The 25374-nt window shown below is 42.0% G+C and overlaps 1 pseudogene; it reads left to right on the plus strand.

The window, feature by feature from the left end:
* The first annotated feature begins 511 nt into the window (after window positions 1-511).
* The window catches only part of LOC138750883 (zinc finger protein 91-like), a 34808-nt pseudogene continuing 9945 nt past the window's right edge, over window positions 512-25374 (plus strand).

Raw genomic sequence — 25374 nt, forward strand, 5'->3', positions numbered from 1 at the left:
GCTCCTTGAGGGCCGCGTATTTGCCTTGCTCCAAAGGCTGCAGTAGGAATTCTACGGCCCTTGCACTGCGTCTTGGTTGAGTGGGCTCACAACGTCATGGATGTGGTCAGCGGTGATGTTGTGAAGCTGGAATTGAGCCTCGGTCTGCTCAAGCCACATGTGCGGCTGCGACACCCATCCCGTCGGAAGCATAGATGGTCCCCCGTCGCGCCCATGTGGGCCACTGGCCCTGACGTCAGGGCCCTGCATCGTCGGAGTGCTGCCCCAGAATTGGCCAAGGTTCCCGCCAGAGTTCTCCGTCTTCCCGCCATGTGACGACGGCCGGTGACACCCCCAGGGCAACACAGTCACTGCGGTCATTGACCATTTTACGGGCTAGTCCATGAACCAGCTCGAGGGGTTCCTAATTTAATCTTCGCCCAAACTGAAAATGTTTGCTCAAAAGCGTGGCAGAGCCCTATCCAAGCACAGGGGCGAAGTACGCAGGCGCCACACTGATGCAGTGACGTCACAAAGCAGGGAGGGACAGGAGGCGGGGCTAAGGGCGGGACCGTTTCCCACTGGCGCTGCCGCTTTTCTCTCCGGCTGGTGGGAAGTGGAGGCCGCGGCTCCACCGACTTCTAACATCGGCCAGTTCCGGCCCCGCTTCCCCGTGGGAATTGGCCACTGCGCCAGGAGGTGAGAGACCCAGGCAGGTGAACGGCTCGGCCCTGGTAGGAAGGGCTTGCTCGGGCGGGCGGGCGCGGCCCTGAAAGGCCCCGGACTCCTAGACTGGGCCCAATATAGCGGGTTCATAACGCAGGGCATTCTGGGTCATAGACCAGTACAGCACAGGCCCTTCGGCCCTCGGTGTTCTACCGACCCATGTATTCCAAGAAAAGTACTAAATCCTCCCAACCCCGTAACCCCTTCGGGACTGGGATTCGTTCGTGTTCTGATACAGGATAGGATCAGTGTGGGGACTGATACAGGGCTGTGGGGAGGCAGTGGGATCAGTGTGGGGACTGGTACAGGGCTGTGGTGAGAGAGCGGGGTAGTGGGATCAGTGTGGGGACTGATACAGGGCTGTGGGGAGGCAGTGGGATCAGTGTGGGGACTGATACAGGGCTGTGGGGAGAAAGTGTGTACAGTGTGGGGACTAATACATGGCTGTGGGGAGAGAGTGGGGCAGTGGGATCAATGTGGGACTGAACAGTGGTGTGCATCTTCAATGATTGCTGCTTCCTTCCAATGGCATTGTTCATAGAACATAGAACTGCAGCACCATGCAGGCCCTTCATCCTTCTATGTTGTGATGACCTCTATATTCCTATAAAAAATTACTAAACCCCCCTTACCCCCAACTCTCTGTTATATTTTCATCCACCCGTCTAAGAGTCTTTTAAATGCCCCTAATATTCTGTCCTTCACCACCATCCCCGGCAAAGCATTCCAGGCACACACAACCTTCTGGTGTTTTTTTTTCAAATGTGGAGGGTTCCGTCAACAAAAGGTCTTAATTGGATATGATAAGAGGAGAGGTGATCATTGGTTTTGGATCTGTGGAGGGAGACAGGGAAAAGGGGAGAGCAAAAGACAGCTGTGGGCATGTGATGGGGAAGAAGGGGGTTAACAGAAACTGGGAAGTCTATGTAAAGCACTAATAGCCTGAATACGCCTGAGATTGTCTGATCTCAGCAGGGGAGACCACCAATGCACCAGGTTTCTGTAAGGGACACTGGACAAAATTCATCACTGCATTTCTATCAACAAATGTTAAAGAATTTCATGCATGTTACATTCTAAATGTCGTTTTACGTGACAATAATGGAACCTTTACCTTTAATACCATCTGGTTGGAGAATGTCCAGACGGAATTATGAGGTGTTGTTCCTCCAATGTGCAGGTGGTCTCAGTTTGGCAGTGCATGAGTTCATTGATAGGCATGCCAACAAGGGAATGGGACTGGGTATTGAAATGGGTGGCTACTGGGAGATTCATGCTATTGTGCCAGACGAGAGCCGAAGTGCTCAACAAAGTGATCTTCAAGTCTGCGTCCCGTCTCTCCGATGTAGAAAAGACCACAGCAGGAGCAGCAGATGCTGTAGATCACACATGTCAAACTCAGGCACAGACAGAGCTAATGCATGAGTCAGAAAGCAGGATGGAGATCAAGAATCTGGTTGTGTGGTGCCAGGACAACAATCTTGCTTTCAATTTCAATAAGATTCCAGCTGCATTGAATTCGCCCATCGTTATTGAATGAAGATCTACTGGGACCAATGCCTGAAGAGGGCGCACAAAATCTGTGAACCGGTGCGGACTTGAAAGGCCAACATGGCCTGTTTCCACTCCGTAGATGATTATATGGTTATGGTTATATGTATTAGAGCTTGCCCGCTGGCTGCTGCGCCAGTATAGCGCATGCACAGCTAATACTACAAATCCCAGAATGCTTTGCAAATGCGTTGTCGCCGGCCTGTCAGCCCGCTAATCACCCCGACCTCCCCTCTTTACTTTCATTAGCATCTGCGACCTGTCACCTAACTCACATGTAATAAACCCCTTACAAAAAATGGCCAAACGAAAGACAGAAAACAGGACCTTTCAAGACAGGTGGGAGGCAAACAGTGACCCCAGAGTTTGATGAACTTGCATCTAAGAAGAGATGCCAAGTATCTGGTTTAGACCCAGGTGCATCAGAGTAAATCACAGTGTAGCAAGCAAAGCTTGGATTAATATTTTCTTTGGTTAACTTTGGACTGTTCATAGTTGAAAGATTGGATTTTCATTGAAGCAAGTTGTTATTTTTTTGACTTGTTGGCTTGTGAAAAAAAATACATTTAAAAGGAGCTTAAAGGCTATAGAGAAATATTATTTATTGAATATTTTATTTCTCATTTGTTAATGCTTCTTCTGGAAAGAGTTTAACCAAAACTATTATTGAACATTTATTTTAATAAGAAAAAGTTTAACATTACATATGTTGAAAGAAGAGAAAAAATGCAGATGTTGAAAATTTTCAATAAATATTTAGTTTGGCCCACGACTTAGTCCAAGTTTTTAATTTTGGCCCTCTGTGAATTTGAGTTTGACACCCCTGCTGTAGATGATCCCTGCAGATTCTCAAGTGAAATGCTGCTTCACTTGGATGGACAGTGTGGGGCCCGAATGTTGGTGAGGGAGAAGGAGCATCTCCTATCACGGGGTAGATACCAAGGGGTTGATTGGTGGGGAGGGAGGAATGGTGAAGGGAGTCACAGAGGGGAGAGGTCCCTGCAGAAGGCGGTGAGGGGAGGAGAGGGAAATATAGTTGTGTCTAGTGGTGGGATCATGTAGTAGGTGGCAGAAATGGCAGATGAGGACACAAGTGGACGCACGAGGGAGGGTAAAAGAGAAAAACAACTGAGGTGATGGGGAAAGACTAATTCCCTGATAGGAGTGGGAATGCTGTCTGATTGGAGAAGGCCCAGACAGAATACAAGGTGTTGTTCCTCCAATTTGAACAAGTGCCCAGTCTGGAAATGGTGGAAAAAAAAGACACAGAAATGTTGGAGGAACTCAGCCGTTCTTCTCGTGTCCATAGGAGGAAAAGATTATTTCCATCGTTTTGGCCCTGAGCCCTTCAACAAATTAATTCTCCTTTATTTCCCATGGATGCTGCATGACCGGCTGAGTTTCTCCAGCAGGTTTGTGTGTAACATTCAACCTCAGTGACTGCAGACTTCCTCATTTAACTCCACTGGTTCCACTTGCCAGTAGCACTCTCCCTGTCAGTCAGCCGAGTGAATTGAGAAATGCATGTGGATGGATTTGGAGCTGATTGGCTTTCCAGACCTTGCCGACATCCACATGGTTGAGGAAACAGTTTCATTTGGGACTGAGATTAAAAACAGACAATGAACTAAATTTAATTCTCAGTAAAAAAAAAACCCACTGTAGAAGAACACAAAAACTGCAGATGCTGGAATTTTGAGTGAACAATGGGAAGCTGCAGGGTCAGGTCAGGTCAGGTCACATCCAAGGACAACATTTCAGGTTGGGACCCTTAGCAAAATTCTCATTACTTTTGTGATTCATTGAACTTCTTGGCTCAATTATCATCTATGAAGTCTCAACTTTCTGACTGAGGTGGGAATACAGCCAATAGCTGATGACAATGACCTGTTCTACCTTGCCGCCTTTCTCTGAATAATGATGTGGGTACACTTGTTTTGCAGGGTGATAAAAGCTGAGGAGTTGTGGATGGGAATCCAAGACAACATTAGCACCAGTCACGTCAGCGAAGAGGCAATACTTGCATGTTTTATTTCTGAGAAGAGACTACAAGCCACAGTGTGACTAGCAAGACAGTGGGATTCATAACCCTGAATAAGAGTGCTAAGGACCACTGACTGTAAGGAATTTTGGCCAGTTGTGCAGAGAGAGTCACTGAGGGAAAGTGAAGCACATCCTCTGAGAAGCTTTGATGAACTAAACAGGGGTGAAGCCAAATAATTTATTTACCACATCGCTGAAGGAGTGAGCAAATATTTCTTTGTTAAAAATTATCAATCGCTGTTGAGGCTTGAAAAATAGTTTTCCGTCCAGACTGAAATTTTTGCTTCAGGATTAGCTGGATATCACCTAGAAGCAGTTGGGTGAATCTGGAGTAAACACCGTGTTCTTTCCACAGATGATTTGGGGCATTGTGAGCACCGAAGCCTGGTCACTCACCTGCTGTGTGTGCAAGGGACATTTCTGCCTTCCAAAATGAGTGCCCACAACGGGGAGAGGCCATTCACCTGCTCGGAATGTGGGAAGGGCTTCACCAAGTCCTCCCACCTACTAACCCACCAGCGTCTCCACACGAACGAGAAACCCTTCACCTGCCCTGAGTGTGGCAAGGGGTTCAGTCGATCATGGGACTTGCTGAACCACCAGCAGGTTCACACTGGTGAGTGGCGCTTCACTTGCCCTGAATGCGGCAAGGGCTTCACCCTGTCCTCTAAACTGAAGTCCCACCGACGAATCCACACCGGGGAGAGGCCCTTCACCTGCTCTGAATGCGGCAAGGGCTTCATCCAGTCCTCTAACTTGAAGTCCCACCAGCGAATCCACACCAAGGAAAAGCCCTTCTCCTGTGCTGAATGCGGCAAGGGGTTCACCCAATCCTCCAGCCTGAAGACCCACCAGCGGATCCATACCGGAGAGAGGCCTTTCTCTTGCCCTGAGTGCGACAAGAGGTTCACCCAGTTCTCCAGCCTGAAGACACACCAGTGGGTCCACACCGGTGAGTGGCCCTTCACCTGCCCTGAGTGCGGCAAGGGCTTCACCCAGTTCATTCACCTGAAGTACCACAAGCAGATCCACACTGGAGAGAAGCACTTCACCTGCCCTGAGTGCGGCAAGGGCTTCACCCAGTCCTCTAACCTAAAGACCCACCGGCGGATCCACTCCAGGGAGAGGCCCTTCACTTGCCATGAGTGTGGCAAGGGGTTCAATCAACCCTCAAACCTGAAGATCCACCAGCGGATCCATACAAGGGAAAGGCCCTTCACCTGCCCGGAGTGTGGCAAGGGGTTCACCCAGTCCTCAAACCTGAAGATCCACCAGCGGATCCACTCCAGGGAGAGGCCCTTCAAGTGTTCTGAGTGCGGCAAGGGATTCAGTCATTCGGGGGACATGCTGACCCACCGGCGGATCCATACCAGGGAGAGGCCCTTCTCCTGCCCTGAGTGTGACAAGGGCTTCACTCAGTCCTCTAACCTGAAGTCCCACCGGCGGATCCACACCAGGGAGAGGCCCTTCACCTGCCCCGAGTGTGGAAAGGGCTTCACCCAGTCTTGCAGCCTGAAGACCCACCGGCAGATCCACACTGGGGAGTGGCCTTTCACCTGCCCCGAGTGTGGCAAGGGCTTCACCCAGTCCTCTAACCTGAAGTCTCACCAGTGGGTGCACACCAGGGAGAGGCCCTTCACCTGCCCTGAGTGTGGCAAGGGCTTCACCCAGTTCTCTCACCTGAAGTCCCACCAACAGATCCACACTGGGGAGAAGCACTTCACCTGCCCTGATTGTGGCAAGGGCTTCACCCAATCCTCTAACCTAAAGACCCACCAGCGGATCCACACTAAGGAAAGGCCCTTCTCCTGCCCTGAATGCGGCAAGGGGTTCACCCAGTCTTCCAGCTTGAAGACCCACCTGCGGACCCACACTGGGGAGAGGCCCTACACCTGCTCTGAGTGTGGCAAGGGGTTCAGTCGATCGTCAGTCTTTCTGGCCCACCGGCTTGTTCACACTGGTGAGTGGCCCTTCACTTGCCTCGAGTGCGGCAAGGGCTTCACCCACTCATCTAGCCTGAAGAACCACCGGCAGATCCACACCGGGTGTGCCCCTTCACCTTCCCTGAGTGTGGTAAGGGCTTCACCCACTCCTCTAGCTTGAAGACCAACCGGCGGATCCATATCAGGGCGAGGTCCTTCGCCTGCCCCGAGTTCGATAAGGGGTTCAATCTATAATGGGACATGCTGACCCACCAGTAGGTTCACACTGCTAGCTGCCCTTCACCTGCCCCGAGTGTCATAAGGGATTCAATCATTCCTCTATCCTAAAGACCCACCTGCAGATCCACACCAGGGATGACCCTGGACTTTTTGAATGTTTTTTTAAAATCTTATCTGATTTAAGTCTTTGTTCATTAGTGATGGGGGGACTTTAATTGCTGGTTTGACCCGGACTAGATTATTCTTCTAAACCAGCTTTGTTCATTCGGCTTTGTTCATTCAATCTTTTTTTTATTAGAATGTGGTATTATTTATGTTGGGAATTATTTTCATACAATAGACAGGGAATATTAGTTTTTTTCCTTCTGTTCATAGTACATATTTACAGATTGACCTTTTTTATTGACAGTCAAATTATCCCATTAACTTGTTCTTATGAATGCAAATAATTAGTTTTTTTCTGATCATGGTCCTATGTTACTATCTTTAAATTTTCCTGGTATTTCTCAAATAAACAGTCATTTGGCATTTCATTTCAACTTTGCTATCTGATACGGTATTTTTCCAGTTTTTGGAGGAATAAATTACTCTTTTTTGAAAAAAATACTGTGGAAGAGACTTCTCGTCTTATTGTATGGGACACTTTTAAGGCTTTTATTAGGATACAAACCATTTCTATACTGCAAACATTAGGAAAGGCGAATCAAGAGAAAAACTCACCAACCAACTGAAGCTATTAGATCTGGATCCAAATCCTGCTCTATATATATGACGCATTGAAATTAATGCCAAATACAACCTTTTTTTCGTGTATCCAATTAATACCCACATTTATAATCAAAAGTCAATTTTATATCCATGGAGATATAATGGGTAAACTTTTGGCTAATCAATTAAAACCCTTAGCAGCCAAACATCAAATTAAAGACATTTGTAAAGTTAATGGTGATATGACAATTGATCATTTAGAAATAAATGCTTTTAAAGAATTTCATTCTGAACTGTACAGTTCTGATTCTCCTAAGGATAATATTGTAATGAATAACTTATTTAGATAAGTGAATATTCCTGTGTTATCTGCTGCTAATCAAAACCAATTGGATCAACCTATTTTCCATGAAGAAATTGTCGAGGCTGTATGTTCACTATACTCTGGGAAGTAAGCAGTTAGGCTCTTTCCATGCCTCATGTGGCCACTAACCTTGTATGAGGTTCCAGTTTCGAGCATGGAAAAGCTGGAGAGACTGATCAGCTTGTACGTAAGGGAGTTGCTTGGTCTTCCCGGATGCCTCAGCAGCAAAGGGTCCTACGGTAAAGGAGTCCTAGGGCTACACATTTCCAGTCTTTCAGAGGAGTATAAGTGTGCCAAAGTAAGACTGGAGATGATGTTTACTGTAGCTCAGCCTGCTGTCCTCTTGGATGCTGGGAGGAAATGGATTCCATCAGAAGCAACTGAGCAAGCAAAGGCGGCGCTCAAGCATAGGGATATCATGGGCGACATGCAGCAAGGGAGGAATGGTCTTGGTCTTGGGGCCAGAACACCAACCTAAAACAAGGCTGCTCCATCTCAGAGACGCAGGCTTGAATGGATGACACCTATTTTAATATCCTAATTTCAAAGTATCATCTTCAAGGAGCATGAGCTATGATATTTGGAATTTTGATCTCTTTAATCCAACAAATCAAACTCTGGCTTTTTTTTTAATACTTTATTTAAATGTTACGAGCCCAAAGGACCACAAAACCCAGCAGCCTTAGACATTCACCAAGATGTGGTTTTTAAATCAAAGTTATTTTTAATCAACTTTAAACATGAAAGCAGAATTAAACTTTAACTTATCTCTATACTTAACTAACCCAAATTCACCCCTTCTAATTCTAAACGCACGTATATGTAATGTGTGTAAATTTAAGAAAAGTTATTTGGTTCACAGTTCAATCTCACTTCTCTTTCTTCCAAGTTCTGTGGATGCAGGCAATTCTTATACTGTGCACAGAATTTATCATGTATAAAGTCCACCAGGCTTTGGTGCTCAAAGTAAATGTTTGCCACTCAGGAAGGTTCTTGTAGGGTTTGCAGAGAAAGATTTGTTGTTCCAGGATTTCCACAACTGAGATACCTCCATTAGTCACCTCAAGGTCTCGCTGATGAAACTTGCCCCATCAGGGTTTTCCAGATGGTAACCTCTTTCTTCAGGCTGCCAGCACAGAATTCCGTTCTATTCCTCTTATTCCAAGAGAAACATCAGACAGATGTTTCCAGCCAACACTGCTTTGGAACTTTGTTTCCAACCAGCTCTTCCTGGCTTGCACTGTTCAGCTGCTTTTCAGTGTCACACACACAAGCTGAGAGGGCTTGTTTTCTCTCTCTCTCCCCAACTACCAGAAAACCCATGTGACTCTCTCACTTGCAAAAAAACCCACCTTCTTCAGCAAACAACAGGAGTTCTCCTTAGTAAAGATGTTGTCTTAGATAAACAAAACCCAGGAGTGACCTTTCTATGAGCATTTTGCAGAAAGATACTTGTTGCCAGTTTGTCTCCACCAGTCCATTCACTTTATGACATCATTTCAATTAGCACCTATTTGTGAAATGTGCATCACATTCTCCAGAGATCCTGCAATGTTACTAAATATAAATTCTTCAGTCTTTCAAACAAGATCTGCCCCAAAATGTGTGTTTGCATGTAACCTTACAAATTCCCCAAAATATTTATCCATTAGATAAAATTTAAAACCATGATACATAAAATGAATGAACTTAATACAGACTAAAATATTAATAAATATACATGGCATTTAACAGTAACCCCCCCCACTCAAAAAAATCCTTCCCCCTTTGTATACCCCTTACCTAAAACAATCCCAAAACTCCCCCCTAACTACCCCTTCTGAAAGAAAAAGAAGAAAGGGGATGTAAATTATAATGACATAGATATATATTGTGGATTGAGACATTTCAGCACACCAAGGCAGAAGTATTCAAAATTTTAAGAACCTCAATAAAGGTATCAATAAATCTTGAAATTTCTTGTAAAATTCAGCTGTAAATCCATCTTCACCTGGGGATTTCCCAATAGCCATTGATTTAAGTGCTTCTATAATCTGTTGAGTAAAAGGACTCTCCAATTCCTTAATTTCCTTATTAGAAGGAAATTGAAGATCAGATAAAAACAATTATCTATCTTAACTTCATCTTTCACAGTCTCAGAAGTGTATAATTTTTAAATAAAATTCCTTAAATACATTTATCTGTTGAGGTTTATACGTAATATCTGAATCTTTTCTAATAACATTTATCGTTCTTGATACTTGTTCTGATTTTGATTGCCAAGCTAAAACTTTGAGCCCTTTCCCCTAACTCTTAACACTTCTGTTTAGTTCTTTGTAATAATTTTTCAAATTTATGTCTAAGGAATTATACTGTAATTTCTTATTAACCAACGAGATCTTTTTCACCTCTGTTTAATTCAGTTTAAATCTTTCTCTAAGGATTCTATTTCTCTTTCTAATTTATTTATTTCAGCTAAATGTTGTTTCTTAATTTTAGAAGTATAATTAATAATTTATCTTCTTAAATATGCTTTCAAAGTATCTCATAACAGAATTTACATTTATCTTTAAAAACTGCTGTATTTGATCCCTCATAAAATTACAAAACAAGGGGGGGAGTCACGTGATGGAGTAGTGGCCGGACGGTGAACTCCAGTCCTCTCCAGAAAAGTCGGAAAAAACAAAGGAAAACACAAAGGCACAGAAATAAAAGTTAAAGAAAAGTGAGTATAAAGGTGGAAAGAAGATGGCGACAAAAAAAGAAAAATCGAAATCAACGGTAAGAAGAGAGGAAGAGAAGACAACGGAGGAAGAAGGAGAAGGCCTTACCTGTTCGAAGAGGCCCGCGGTGAAGAGAGAAACCCGCTCCCTCAGGTCAGTAGAAAGTGGACTACAAAAATGGCTCGTTGAGCTGAGTAAAAGTGCGCAACCGCGCATGAAAAAAAACACACCGACGGGAGGGGTGACCAGCAGGGGAGTCGATCTCCACAGCCGGCAATGACAGCTGCAGAACACCTGCAGCAAGAAGAGAACACAGAAGACAATGAAAAAAAGAAAGAAGAGAAGAAAAGGGCAACATAGAAACAACAGATGGCCAACCCAGAGGAAGAGGAAGAGTACAGTGAAATAGAAGAAGGGAAAGGCAAGATAAAGGATATACTTTCTCTTATTAAAGAATACATGGAGTCATTTAAAGAATGGCAAACACAGGAATTTAATGATTTAAGAAGAAGAATAAACAACACAGAAGAGAAAATGAATAAAATAGATATGACCTTAACAGAAATGGGAAAGAAAATGGACAAGATTGAAGAGCGGGAAGCAGCAGTAGAAATGGAGGTAGAGGACTTAAAAAAGAAATTAGAGGAATCTAATAAAAAAAGTTACAGAGACACAAGAACTGTTAGCTCAGAAAATAGATATAATGGAAAACTATAACAGAAGAAATAACATAAAGATAGTGGGCCTTAAGGAAGATGAAGAAGGCAAGAATATGAGAGAGTTTATAAAAGATTGGATCCCTAGGATCCTAGGATGTCCAGAACTACAGCAAGAAATGGAAATAGAAAGGGCACATAGAGCATTGGCCTTTAAACCACAACCACAACAAAAACCAAGATCTATTTTAGTAAAATTCCTAAGATATACTACAAGAGAAAAGGTTCTGGAGAAGACAATGAGTTCTTTTTGTAAGAGAGGGCAACAAGCCACTGGAGTACAAAGGGCAAAAAAATCTTAATTTATCCAGATATAAGTTTTGAACTCCTAAAGAAGAGAAAGGAGTTCAATACAGCAAAGGCGATTTTATGGAAGAAAGGGTATAAATTTATACTAAAGCATCCAGCGGTATTGAAAATATTTATTCCAGGACAACAAAACAGACTATTCTCGGATCCAGAAGAAGCACGAAAATTTGCAGAACAATTACAAAATAGACTGAGGGATGAAGACGTGTAATGAGAGTAAAAATGACCATGATTTATATGTATGTGGGTAGAGAGGTATAAGAGTGTATATGTATAATGTGCATACGTGAATGTATCCGTATTTAGAGGAAAATATAGATAGTATAGACAAGAATTAATAAGGGAAGGAGATGGAATAGAGGGAATAAGGAGGGAACTAAAAGAGTGACCTTTGTTACATATGAAAAGTGAAATCTTTTCTGGGAGGGGCTGGGTGGGGAGGAGTTGCGGTCACTGCAAAATCAGCTGACGCTTGCGAGTGAATTCGCAAACCCAAATGGAGAGGGGAGATGTGGTTGTCCGACAAGGGATAAAGGACAACTCAGGAGGGGAAGGGGAGATTGGGGCTAAAGAAGTTTTAAATAGGAAAATAAGGAAAATGTTTGATGTTTTAGGAATGTTGTCTTATAAAGGATTCAAAACAAGAAAACAGAAATGGATAAGAAGGAAAGGTAATGATGGAGAAACGGAAAGGGAAGATAAACAAAGTATAAAATGGCTACGTTGAACTATATGACTTTAAATATTAATGGAATACATAACCAAATTAAAAGGAAGAAACTGCTAAATTTACTGAAAAAAGAAAAAAATTGATATAGCATTTGTGCAAGAAACACACTTAACTGAATTGGAGCACAAGAAATTAAAGAGAGATTGGGTAGGACATGTAACAGCAGCATCGTATAATTCAAAAGCTAGAGAAGTGGCTATATTAAGTAGTAAAAATGTGCCATTTAAAATAGAAGAGGAAATAGTAGATCCAGCAGGGAGATATGTAATGATAAAATCTCAGATATATTCGGAGTTTTGGAATCTACTCAATGTATATTCACCTAACGAAGAAGATCAAAAGTTTATGCAAGATATCTTTTTGAAGGTAGCTAATACGCAAGGGAACATATTAATAGGAGGGGATTTCAACCTGAATTTGGATTCAAATATGGATAAAACTGGGAAAAAAATTAACAGAAAGAACAAAGTAACCAAATTTATAATTAAATCAATGGAAGAAATGCAACATTTGGATATATGGAGGAAACAACACCCAAAAGAAAAGGAATATTCATATTACTCGGCTAGACATAAAACATACTCAAGAATAGACCTATTTTTGTTATCAGCTCATATGCAAGATAGAGTAAGAAAAACAGAATATAAAGCTAGAATACTATCGGACCATTCACCCTTAATATTGACAGTAAAGCTAGAGGACATCCCTCCAAGAATGTATAGATGGAGATTAAACCCCATGTTACTTAAAAGGCAGGATTTTAGAGAATTTATTGAAAAACAAATAAAAATGTATTTTGAAATAAATACGGAATCAGTGGAAGATAAGTTTATACTATGGGATGCAATGAAAGCATTCATTAGAGGGCAAATAATAAGTTATGTAACCAAGATGAAGAAGGGCTATAATCAGGAAACAGAGCAGTTGGAAAGGGAAATAGTAAATATAGAAAAAAAAATTAGCAATGAAGGAAGATACAACTAAAAGAAGAGAATTGGCGGATAAAAAAATAAAATATGAAACACTACAAACATATAAGGTGGAGAAGAATATAATGAAGACAAAACAGAAATATTATGAACTGGGTGAAAAAATACACAAAATCCTAGCATGGCAGCTTAAGACAGAACAAGCTAAGAAAATGGTATTGGCATCAAGGAAAAAAGACAAACAAATTACATATAATCCAAAAGAAATTAAGGAAAACTTTAGAGAATTCTATGAACAATTATACCGAACTGAAAATGAAGGGAAAGAAGGGAAAATAGATGAATTTCTGACTAAAATTGAACTACCAAAACTACAAATAGAGGATCAAAATAAATTAACAGAACCATTTGGAATAGTAGAAATACAAGAGATAATAAAAAAATTACCAAATAATAAGACACCAGGAGAGGATGGATTCCCAATAGAATTCTACAAAACATTTAAAGACTTATTAATTCCGCCCCTCCTGGATGTAATCAACCAGATTGATGAAACACAAAGCTTACCAGATTCATGTAAAACAGCAATAATTACAGTAATACTAAAGCAAGGGAAAGATCCACTCACACCAGCGTCATATAGACCAATATCTTTACTTAACACAGATTATAAGATAATAGCTAAACTATTAGCAAACAGATTAGCAGAGTATGTACCGAAAATGGTAAATTTAGACCAAACTGGATTTATCAAAAAAAGACACACAACAGACAATAATATACACTTTTTCCAATCCTGTATGTTATTAGTAAAAGAGAATATGATAAAAGTCTAGTTTTATACTCAATTACCTTGTAATTGTGCCAACAACAAAGGTAAGTCTATTCTAGGATAAGAATCAAATCGAAATGAATAAAAAAAGAATTCTTTCTCCATATATCAACCAAATTCATTTCTTTCATTAAAGTTAATACTTTATTGCCATTTTAGATCTAGTTACTGTTTTCAGAAATTTATCTAACAATGGATCCAAATAACAATTAAAATCACTTCCAATCATAACTTTATCATATGCTTGTGATAAATTAAGAAAAGAATCGAATAAATCATCCACATGATGTGCGTAAATATTCACGACTCCAAGATTCCAAATAAATTTTACAATTAAAAGTCAATAACAGATTCCAATTTAAATTTATTTATCAAAATGGCAACTCCTCTTGCTTTGGAATTAAAAGACGAAGCAACAACTTGACCAACCAATCTCTTTTCAATTTCTGATGTTCTTTTTCAGTTTCATTAATTTATTGTAAAAAAAACTATCTACTTTAATTTGTTAAATGTCAGTAATATATCTGTTCCTCCTTTGGACACTGCAAGACCAGCTGAGTTTCTCCAGTATTTCTGTGTGTTTTTTCCACGTGACCTGTTAGCCTGCGATCCTTCACCTTCTTCCCCCCACCCCATCCCGCACCCATCCCCCAACCTTTTTATTCAGGGATCTGCCTGCTTTTCTTTATACCTTGACGAAGAGCCCAGGTTAAAAATGTTACTAGCCATTTTACTTCCAGCACGTTTGTGCAGTTTGAAGGAAACTAATGTCTGTAATGGGAAAGGCGTAATGTCATCACGCAAGCTGGAGTTTAGAAGAATGAGAAGGGGATCTCATAGAAACATTTTGAATGCTGAAATTGTTGGACAGAGTAGAATGTGAATAAAATATTTCCCTTGGTGATTCCAGGGCAAAAAGGCACAGTTTTAGAATTGGAAGCTACCTAAAACAGAGATGACCCCCTGGATAAAGAAATTTCTCCTCGTGGATTTGTGGGATTTGTTGCCACATACAGCTATGGAGGCACGATCATTGGGGGAGTTTAAGGAGGAGATTGACAGGTATCTAATTAGGGTATCAAGGGATATGGGGAAAAGGCTGGAAATTGGAACAGTTTGGTTCAGGGTGGTATGGTGGAGCAGACTCAATAGGCCGAATGGCCTACTTTTCCTTTATCTTGTGAAAATGGCAGAAGGACATTTTGGAGAATATGAGGAGACTGAAGACTGGCTTGATTATGTGGATAGATTTGATCTGTAATGCATAACACTGAGATCAGTAATTAAAAACTGGTACTGTTTTCGTGAAGTGGGAAGCAGAACATCTCATCTGATCAAGATTTTAGTGGTACTGTGGTGGCACACATTCTCATGGGGAACCAGCCCCACTTGTATTGCCACGTGGTGGGGCAGCCATGGGGAAATGGTGGTGACAGAGGATTCTCTCTGGCTCCATCATCCCTTCCAGCGCGCTCCCTGGGCAGTGATTATGATGTCACAATGTACCAGGTGACTGAGCTCATGCTGCCCTTAAAGGGGCGTGCTGAATTTGAATAAAAACAGTCGTTAGTGACCCTCAACGTAGTGGCTGTGTTTCTTCCACTACTCACACCGCCACAGTGGTGACCCTGACAAGCCCAGACATTTTTCTGGACTCAAAACACCATGGATTCAGCAGAGGTTAAAGCATCAAGCTTTCCCCATTTTGGACCCACCGACCGAGAACGTGGTTCAGGAAAGTGGGAGCACCATTTCAACTCCGCAATATCTCCTCAGATGCCACAATGTTCTATCATGTCATGAGCGCTCTAGACCAAGATACGGCAGCAAGATTGTACGACATCATCCACCAGCCCCAATTATGGGCAAATACACTGCCCTCAACGACCTGCTGCTTGGCATTTTTGGGCTAACACCCCAGCAATTGGCTTCCAGGCTCCTTCACCTAGATGGGCTTGGGGATTGTAGTCCGTCAGCACTGATGAACAAAATGCTGGCCCTGGCAGAAGACAACAAACCTTGTTTTCTCTTCCGCCAGATATTCCTGTAACAGATGCTGGAGTACAACCAGCTGCTCCTCACAGATGAAGATTTCTCAAACCTGAGGAGAGCAACAGCTTGTGTGGGTGCCCTCTGGCGCACGAAGAGGGAGAACAAGGCAGCCCTCAACCATATGGCATGACCGTGAGCCAGCCGACTGCAAGCCACTCCCATGAGTTGGGACGGCCAGAGGAGGGCCAGTTGACCTGGTGTTTCTACCACCAGTGCTGGGGAGCGCAAGCTCGTAAGTGCCACAAGCCTTGTGGTTTCAGGGAAACGACCAGGCCAGCCGCCGTTGATGGCTGCAACAGCTGGCCACACAAACAGCCTCCTTCATGTGACACAGATCCACTGGCTGCCAATTCCTGGTGGACACGGGCTGAGCTCAGCATCCTTACCCCCCCCCCCACCCACACAGCATTAGAGACTCACACCCGATCTAGAGGTCCAACTCTGCGGGCAGCCAATGGCTCCACCATTAGGACCTATGGCACCCACAGGGCACAGATCCAGATCGGGAAGAACAAGTTCCACTGGAGGTTCGTCCTAGCCTCTGTGGGAACCGCGCTGTTAGAGGCCGACTTCCTCAGAGCTCACAGCCTATTGGTTGACATGAAGGGCAAAAGGTTGGTCAATGCCTGAACGTTCCACTCCACCCGACTGGACACAGCACAAGCCTGCAGGCCCGAAATCACCACCATAGCCATCGCCAGGGATGAGTTTGACAAAATCCCCGCCATCTTAGAGCCTCAGTTCCACGCTGCCCTGGACCAGCATGGGATCTTCCACCACATCGCCACACAAGCCCAAGAAGCTCCAGCAGGCAAAGGAAGAGTTCTCCAGGCTCCAGGAACTGGAAATGATCCGGAGCTCAGACAGCACCTGGCATCGTTGTTCAGGGGCTGGAGACCATCTGGAGACTTCTGTTGGTTGAACAATGTAACCATCCCCAACAGGTACCCGGTGCCCCACATGCAGGACTTCTCCGCCAAACTCTACGGCACATGGGTCTTTTCCAAAGTGGATCTCATGTGGGGATACCATCAGATCCTGGTGCATCCAGACGAAGTGGGTAAGACAGCCATTATCACCCCTTTCGACCTCTTTGAGTTCCTGCGTATGCCCTTTGGTCTAAAGAACGCGGCCCAAACATTCCAGCGCCTCATGGACATGGTTGGAAAAGACCTGGACGATATTCTCATTGCCAGTCACAACCACGATGAACACAAAGCCCACCTCTGCACACTCTTTGCCCGGCTGGCGGACTTTGGACTCACGGTCAACGCAGCCAAATGCCAGTTCGGCAAGGAGTCCCTCCAGTTCCTGAGGCACACCATTTCGGCGAATGGGGCCGAACCGGAGAAGGTAGTGGTTGTTCAACGATTCCCCAAACCCTCCACCCTGAAAGACCTCCAATTGTTCACAGGGATGATGGACTTTTACCATAATTCATCGCTGGAGCCGTGCTCTCATGGCCACCAAAGAAAAGACTATCATGGTCAGAGGAGGCGGACAGGGCTTTCTTCACGACAAAGGAGGCTCTAGTTTCTGCCACGCTGCTGGTACACCCGTGGCTGGAAGCGCACACGTCGCTTTCTGTGGACACCTCATCTATGACAGTCGGGGGGGGGGAGAGTTCTGGAACAGTGGCTCGATGGACAGTGGCCCCGTCTGGCCTTTTACAGCAAGCAGCTGTGCCTGCTGGGGCTCAAGTACAGCATCTTCGACTGGGAACTTCTGACACTTTATTTGGCCATCTGCCATTTCCGCTATTTCCTCAAGGGCAGGCCGTTCACAGCTTTCACAGATCACAAGCCCCTCACTCAAGCACTGGCGATTGCCAAGGATCCATGGTCCGCCAGACAGCAGCGCCATCTCTCGTACGTGTCTGAGTTCACGACCGATCTCCCGTCCAGTCATCAACACTCTCACGCCCGGCCTGGATTATGAGCAACTGGCTCAGGCCTTGTGGACTGCCATCTCGGGCCTCAAACTCAAGGATGTCCGGGTGCTCAGCAGCCCGGACACGTTGCTCTGTGAGGTCTCAACAGGCTCACCGCGCCCGGTGGTCCTGTCGCACTGGAAGGCCAAGGTCTTCAGTCTGACTCACGATCTTGGTCACTCAGTGGGAAAGACAACCATGCGGATGGTCGCGGAGTGGTTTGTGTGGCACAGGCTGAAGGAGGTGGCAGAACTGGCCAGGAACTATACCAGGTACCAGACCTCCAAGGTCCAGCGACACACGCGAGCCCCCTTCCAGTACTTCGACCTGGCAGTTCACAGATTCCAACACATCCACGTTGATGTCATCGTGCCCCTGCCGGTGTCCAAGGAGGGTCGTTACCTCCTCACAGTGGTGCATCGGGTCACAAGTTGGCTGGAGGCTGTCCGATTAAGGAGGCCTCCACAGAGATATGCGCCAGGACTCTGGTCAGCCAATGGATCACCCGTTTTGGAGTCCCAACGCATGTCATTAGCAAAAGAGGGGTGCAGTTCACGTCTGCCCTGTGGACTCGGGTGGCGAAGCTCCTGGGGGTCAAGGTCCACCACACCACAGCATACCACCTGCAGTCCAATGGGTTTGTGGAGAGATTCTACAGGCAACTGAAGGCATCGTTTATGGCCAGGCTCTCTGGACGAGACTGGGCAGACGAGCTACCCTGGGTACTCCTCGGGACTAGGACGGCACTCAAGGAGGACCTGCAGGCTTCAGCAGCGGAGATGGTCTATGGTGCACCGCTTTCACTGCCGGGTGAGTTTTTTGGCTCAGACCCCGACACCACGGCCACCGACAAAAACCTGCTGATGGACCTACACAGGCGACTGGCCTCCCTAGTTCCTCCACCACCGTCATGCCACAGCACCCGGCCGTTTCATTGCCCCAAAGAGGTCAACTCGGCCCAGTTCGTGTTCGTGTGGAGGGGACCACAAGGTACACCACTACAATGGCCTTACGAGGGGCCATACAAAATCCAGTGGAACCTTCACCCTGGACATTGGGGGGGGGGGGGGAGAGAGGAACTTTTTACGGTGGACCGCCTAAAGGCAACCCATCTGGACTTATCACAGCCGGTGCCGACGGCCGCGCCCAAGCACCGGCCACCAAAGCAACAGGATGCATAGCTGGTTCTGGGGTGGGGGTGTTGTGTGGTGGTGCACATCCTCATGGTGAACCAGCCCTGCTTGTATCGCCACGTGGTGGGGCAGCCACGGGGAAATGGCATCGTCAGAGGTTTCTTCTGACTCCAGCATCCCTTCCAGCGCGCACCTTGGGCAGTAATTATGATGTCACAATGTACCAGGTGACTGCTCATCCTGCCCTTATAGGGTCATGCTGGATTTGAATAAAAACAGTCGTTTATGACCCTCAATGTGGTTTCTTCCACTGCTCACTGCCACAGTACCAAAAAAAAACAAACACTTGTAAAATATTGTGTGATCTTGTTAGAGAACATCTGTCACCAAAACCATCAGTAATCTCCAAAAGATTTAAATTTGAAACCAGAAAGTAAAATTCTGGGGAAGTGGATAGCCAATATCTGGCTGAACTGCATGACCTTCCAAAAGCAGCAATTTTGTATCTTTTTGGACAAAGTGTTGAGAGTTAGCAAACGGTCAGGCCCAATAAAGATTGTTAGTGCAAAGGAATTAGAATTGTCTGCCCATGATATAGCATTGAGTTTTGAAATGGCAACATAATACATAGAAAATGGACTGTTGAGAATGTTTCCGATGTGGAAAACCATGGCCCGAATTACTGTATTTTCAAAAATGCTGAATATTTCTTATGGGATAAGGTGGGGCTCACCAAGGCAAGGTGCCCAGGATGGAACGCAAAGAAAGAGGACCACAGGAGCATGAAAACCCCACCACTGAGTTATTAAAAAAATCTTCCAAAGTTAGACACCTGAAGGGAGAAGAAGAAAGTGAGCCAGAGAACCAAAGTGATTCTGAAGAAGAAGGAACTGTGTCAGTACATTATATCCACAGCTTAAGTAATTGCAAGTCAGAAATTCTTGTTTGAATGAAAATCAATTTTATTTTTTATTTTTCACACCATAAATCACATTAACCATGGTACACACTTTTTCCTTTTCACACATATACAGTGCCATTTTCTCCACCCCCCCTCCCTCTTCCCATCCCACCCTCCCTACCTCCCCCCTCCCGTCCATTTAAGGTATACAATCTAGGATACATTAAACCAGTCAGACAATGTTGTCATTCAATAAAAATACACCAGAAATTCTACTGAGTCCATTCTTTTCATTTCCTTTTCCTTCCGTTAACTTAGGTAATGATTGTCCCCGGTAGGTTTTCGCTATTGTATTTAATGTAAGGCTCCCATATTTGTTCGAATATTTCAATATTATTTCTTAAACTATATGTTATTTTTTTCTAATGGAATACATTTATTCATTTCTATATACCATTGTTGTATTTTCAAATTATCTTCCAATTTCCAGGTTGACATAATACATTTTTTTGCTACGGCTAGAGCTATCTTAACAAATCTTTTTTGTGCATCCTCCAAATCAATTCCAAATTCTTTATTTTTTATGTTACTTAGGGGGAAGATCTCTGGATTCTTTGGTATATTGTTTTCTGTTATTTTATTTAATATCTCCCTGCGGGTGCCAGAGGTCCTAATGGCGGCCCCATTCGCCGAAATGGTGTGCCCCAGGAACTGGAGGGACTCCTTGCCGAACTGGCATTTATTTAGATCTTCCCAAAATTTTTCTACTTTCTCACATGTCCAGATTGCATGAATTGTTGTTCCCATTTCTTTTTTACATCGAAAACATCTATCAGATACTGTTGGGTCCCATTTATTTAACTTTTGAGGTGTAATGTATAGCCTGTGTATCCAGTTATATTGTATCATACGTAACCTCGTATTTATTGTATTTCTCATCATTCCGGAGCATAACTTCTCCCATGTTTCCTTTTTTATCTTTATATTTAAATCTTGTTCCCATTTTTGTTTAGTTTTACCATTTGTTTCCTCATTCTCCTTTTCTTGCAGTTTAATATACATATTTGTTATAAATCTTTTGATTAACATTGTATCTGTAATCACATATTCAACGTTACTTCCCTCTGGCAAACTCAAACTGCTTCCTAATTTATCCTTCAAGTAGGATCTCAATTGGTATTATGCCAGCGCTGTATCTCCAGTTATATTGTACTTATCTTTCATTTGTTCAAAGGATAAGAATCTATTTCCTGAAAAACAACTTTCTATTCTTTTAATCCCTTTTTTTTCCCATTCTCTAAAGGAAAGGTTATCTATTGTAAAAGGGAGTAACTTGTTTTGTGTCAATATTAGTTTTGGTAATTGATAATTTATTTTATTTCTTTCTACATGAATCTTCTTCCAAATATTGAGGAGATGATGTAATACTGGAGAACTTCTATGTTGTACCAATTTTTCATCCCATTTATACCTGTGTTCAGGTATCTTTTCCCCTATTTTATCTAATTCTAATCTCGTCCAATCTGGCTTTTCCCTTGTTTGATAAAAATCTGATAGGTATCTTAATTGTGCGGCTCTATAATAATTTTTAAAGTTTGGCAGTTGTAAGCCTCCTTGTTTATACCATTCTGTTAATTTATCTAGTGCTATCCTTGGTTTCCCCCCCTCCATAAAAATTTCCTTATTATTTTCTTTAACTCCTTGAAGAATTTCTCTGTCAGTTGTATTGGCAATGCCTGAAATAAGTATAATATCCTTGGAAAAATGTTCATTTTAATACAGTTTATCCTTCCTATTAGTGTTAATGGTAAATCTTTCCAATGCTCTAAATCGTCCTGTAATTTTTTCATTAGTGGATAATAATTGAGTTTATATAGTTGGCCGAGATTTTTGTTTATTTGTACACCTAGGTATCTTATTGCTTGCATTTGCCATCTAAATGGTGATTCCTTCTTAAATTTTGAGAAATCCGCATTATTCATAGGCATTGCTTCACTTTTATATACATTTATCTTGTAACCCGACACTTCTCCATATTCCTTCAATTTCTTATATAATTCTTTTATTGATAGTTCTGGTTCTGTTAAGTATACTATAACATCATCCGCAAATAAACTGATTTTATATTCCTTGTCTTTTATTTTTATTCCTTTTATATTATCATCTGTTCTTATCAATTCTGCTAATGGTTCTATAGCTAATGCAAACAATAAAGGTGATAGTGGGCATCCCTGTCGTGTTGACCTGCTTAAGTTAAATTGTTTTGATACATGTCCATTTACTGTCACTTTCGCTAATGGTCCCTTATATAATGCTTTAATCCAATTAATATACTTCACCGGTAAACTGAATTTTTGCAATACTTTGAACAAATAATTCCATTCTACTCTGTCAAAGGCCTTCTCTACATCTAAAGCAACTGCTACTGTTGGTGCTTTATTCCCTTCTACTGCATGAATTAAGTTAATAAATTTACAAATATTGTCTGTTGTGCGTATTTTTTTGATAAATCCAGTTTGGTCTAAATTTACCATTTTCGGTACATACTCTGCTAATCTGTTTGCTAATAATTTAGCTATTATCTTATAATCTGTGTTAAGTAAATATATTGGTCTATATGACGCTGGTGTAAGTGGATCTTTCCCTTGCTTTAGTATTACTGTAATTATTGCTGTTTTACATGAATCTGGTAAGCTTTGCGTTTTATCAATCTGGTTGATTACTTCCAGGAGGGGCGGAATTAATAAGTCTTTAAATGTTTTATAGAATTCTATTGGGAATCCATCCTCTCCTGGTGTCTTATTATTTGGTAATTTTTTTTATTATCTCTTGTATTTCTATTATTCCAAAAGGCTCTGTTAATTTATTTTGTTCCTCTATTTGTAGTTTTGGTAGTTCAATTTTAGTTAGAAATTCATCTATTTTCCCTTCTTTCCCTTCGTTTTCAGTTCGGTATAATTGTTCATAGAATTCTCTAAAGTTTTCCTTAATTTCTTTTGGATTATATGTAATTTGTTTGTCTTTTTTCCTTGATGCCAATACCATTTTCTAAGCTTGTTCTGTCTTAAGCTGCCATGCTAGGATTTTGTGCGTTTTTTCACCTAGTTCATAATATTTCTGTTTTGTCTTCATTATATTTTTCTCCACCTTATATGTTTGTAGTGTTTCATATTTTATTTTTTTATCTGCCAATTCTCTTCTTTTAGTAATATCTTCCTTCATTACTAATTCTTTTTCTATATTTACTATTTCCCTTTCCAACTGCTCTGTTTCCTGATTATAGTCCTTCTTCATCTTGGTTACATAACTTATTATTTGCCCTCTAATGAATGCTTTCATTGCATCCCATAATATAAACTTATCTTCCACTGATTCCGTATTTATTTCAAAATACATTTTTATTTGTTTTTCAATAAATTCTCTAAAATCTCTAAGTAACATGGGGTTTAATCTCCATCTATACATTCTTGGAGGGATGTGCTCTAACTTTATTGTCAATATTAAGGGTGAATGGTCTGACAGTATTCTAGCTTTATATTCTGTTTTTTTTTACTCTATCATGCATACGAGCTGATAACAAAAATAGGTCTATTCTTGAGTATGTTTTATGTCTAGCCGAGTAATATGAATATTCCTTTTCCTTTGGGTGTTGTTTCCTCCATATATCCAAAAGTTGCATTTCTTCCATCGATTTAATTATAAATTTGGTGACTTTGTTCTTTCTGTTAATTTTTTTCCCAGTTTTGTCCATATTTGAATCCAAATTCAGGTTGAAATCCCCTCCTATTAATATGTTCCCTTGCGTATCTGCTATCTTCAAAAAGATATCTTGCATAAACTTTTGATCTTCTTCGTTAGGTGAATATACATTGAGTAGATTCCAAAACTCTGAATATATCTGACATTTTATCATAACATATCTCCCTGCTGGATCTATTATTTCCTCTTCTATTTTAAATGGCACATTTTTACTAATTAATATAGCTACTCCTCTTGCTTTTGAATTATACGATGCTGCTGTTACGTGTCCTACCCAATCTCTCTTTAATTTCTTGTGCTCCAATTCAGTTAAATGTGTTTCTTGCACAAATGCTATCTCAATTTTTTCTTTTTTCAGTAAATTTAGCAGTTTCTTTCTTTTAATTTGGTTTTGTATTCCATTAATATTTAAAGTCATATAGTTCAACGTAGCCATTTTATACTTTGTTTATCTTCCCTTTCCGTTTCTCCATCATTACCTTTCCTTCTTATCCATTTCTGTTTTCTTGTTTTGAATCCTTTATAAGACAACATTCCTAAAACATCAAACATTTCCTTATTCTCCTATTTAAAACTTCTTTAGCCCCAATCCCCCCTTCCCCTCCTGAGTTGTCCTTTATCCCTTGTCGGACAACCACATCTCCCCTCTCCATTTGGATTTGCGAATTCACTCGCAAGCGTCAGCTGATTTTGCAGTGACCGTAACACCCCCCCACCCAGCCCCCCCAGAAAAGATTTCACTTTTCATATGTGACAAAGGTCACTCTTTTAATTCCCTCCTTATTCCCTCTATTCCTTTTCCTTCCCTTATTAATTCTTGTCTATACTATCTATATTTCCCTCTAAATACGGATACATTCATGTATGCACATTATACATATACACACATATACCTCTTTACCCACATACATATAAATCGTGGTCATTTTTACTCTTATTACATGTCTTCATCTCTCTGTTTGTTTTGTAGTTGTTCTGCAAATTTCCTTGCTTCCTCTGGATCCGAGAATAGTTTTTTTTCCATAAGATCGTTTTCGATGTTTTGAACTCCTTCCTCCTCTTCAGGAGTTCAAAACTTATGTCTTTTTAGTTTGCAGTCTTTTGTACTCTCGTTACACGTCTTCATCTCTCAGTCTATTTTGTAATTGTTCTGCAAATTTTCGTGCTTCCTCTGGATCCGAGAATAGTCTGTTTTGTTGTCCTGGAATAAATATTTTCAATACCGCTGGATGCTTTAGTATAAATTTATACCCTTTCTTCCATAAAATCGCTTTTGCTGTATTGAACTCCTTTCTCTTCTTCAGGAGTTCAAAACATATTTCGATAAATGAAGATTTTTTGCCCTTTGTACTCCAGTGGCTTATTGTCCACTCTTACTTTTTCCATTGTTTTCTCCAGTACCTTTTCTCTTGTAGTATATCTTAGGAATTTTACTAAAACAGATCTTGGCTTTTGTTGTGATTGTGGTTTAAAGGCCAATGCTCTATGTGCCCTTTCTATTTCCATTTCTTGCTGTAGTTCTGGACATCCTAGAATCCTAGGGATCCAATCTTTTATAAACTCTCTCATATTCTTGCCTTCTTCATCTTCCTTAAGGCCCACTATCTTTATGTTATTTCTTCTGTTATAATTTTCCATTATATCTATTTTCTGAACTAACAGTTCTTGTGTCTCTTTAACTTTTTTATTAGATTCCTCTAATTTCTTTTTTAAGTCCTCTACCTCCATTTCTACTGCTGCTTCTCGTTCTTGCACCTTGTCCATTCTTTTTCCCATTTCTGATAAGGTCATATCTATTTTATTCATTTTCTCTTCTGTATTGTTTATTCTTCTTCTTTAAATTCTTGC

This window comes from Narcine bancroftii, unplaced genomic scaffold (assembly GCF_036971445.1).
Source record: "Narcine bancroftii isolate sNarBan1 unplaced genomic scaffold, sNarBan1.hap1 Scaffold_290, whole genome shotgun sequence".
Lineage (NCBI taxonomy): Eukaryota > Metazoa > Chordata > Chondrichthyes > Torpediniformes > Narcinidae > Narcine > Narcine bancroftii.